The following is a 1,583-nucleotide window of genomic DNA, read 5'->3' as shown; positions in this document are numbered from 1 at the left end:
AGTTAGTCACTGATTTGCTAAATACGGATGAGACATTCAAAGATGAAGATTTGGCTTTGATGGTGTTGGGGTCACTTCTTGAGGAGTTTGAGTTCTTAGAAACTACTCTACTTCATGGCAGGAGTGATATATCTCTGAGCGAAGTCTGTGCGGCCTTATACAGTTATGAACAGAGAAAGAATGACAAACAGAAAAACTTAATCAGAGATACAGAAGCTTTAGTAGTCCGAGGTCGTTCATACACTCAGAAAAAAACTCAGAAAGGGAGATCAAAGTCAAAGCCCAGACTCAGGAAAGATGAATGTGCCTTTTGTCATGAGAAAGGCCACTGGAAGAAAAATTGTCCAAAGCTGAAGAATAAGGGAAAAACTGCTGTAGATGCTTGTGTTGCAAAGCATGATACCAGTGACTCTGAACTATCACTGGTTGCATCATCATCGTCGTTCCATTCAGATGAGTGGATATTGAATTCGGGTTGTACCTATCATATGTCCCTTAATCGGGAGTGGTTCTCTGATTTAGTAGAACTAAATGGAGGAGTTGTTTATATGGGCAATGACAATACCTGTAAAACTGTTGGGATAGGTTCAATCCAATTAAAGAATCAAGATGGATCAACCAGAGTTTTGACTGATGTTCGGTACGTGCCCAGTTTGAAGAAAAATCTCATCTCATTGGGAGCCTTGGAATCCAATGGTTCAGTTGTTACTATGAGAGATGGGATTTTGAAAGTGACATCTGGCGCACTTGTGATTTTGAAGGGCATCAGGAAAAATAACTTGTATTACTACCAAGGTAGTACAGTTATTGGAGCAGTCGCTGTAGCTTCCGGTAACAAAGAATTGGACTCAATGCAGTTGTGGCATATGAAGTTAGGACATGCCAGTGAAAAATCCTTGCAAATTCTGGCAAAGCAAGGATTGTTGAAAGGTGCAAAGGCTTACAAATTAAAATTTTACGAGCATTGTGTTTTGGGAAAGCAAAAGAGAGTGAAATTCAGCACTGCTATCCATAATACAAAAGGTATTTTGGAATATGTTCACTCAGATGTGTGGGGGCCTTCCAAAACACCTTCGTTGGGAGGAAACACTACTTTGTTACTTTTGTTGATGGCTTTTCCAGAAGAGTGACAAATGGAAAACTACTTTGTATACCATGAAAACTAAGGATGAAGTGATTGGACTTTTTCTTAAATGGAAAACTATGATCGAAAACCAGACTGGCAAGAAAATCAAACGGCTTAGGACGGACAATGGAGAGGAATATAAAAGTGATCCGTTCTTCGATGTGTGCCAAGAGTATGGTATTGTTCGACACTTCACAGTTAGGGATACACCACAGCAGAATAGAGTGGCAGAGCTTATAAATCGAACATTGTTGGAGAAAGTTCGATGTATGTTGTCCAATGCTGGGTTGGGCAAGCAATTTTTGGCTGAGGCTGTGACATACGCTGGCCATCTTGTTAATCGTTTGCCATCATCTGCATTAGAAAGAAAAACTCCTATAGAGGTATGGTTTGGAAAACTGGCTACAAATTATGATTCCTTACATGTGTTTGGATCCACTGCATATTATCATGTGAA

This window comes from Gossypium hirsutum, chromosome A09 (assembly GCF_007990345.1).
Source record: "Gossypium hirsutum isolate 1008001.06 chromosome A09, Gossypium_hirsutum_v2.1, whole genome shotgun sequence".
Taxonomy (NCBI): Eukaryota; Viridiplantae; Streptophyta; class Magnoliopsida; order Malvales; family Malvaceae; genus Gossypium; species Gossypium hirsutum.
Note: the sequence above shows the minus strand (reverse complement) of the source record.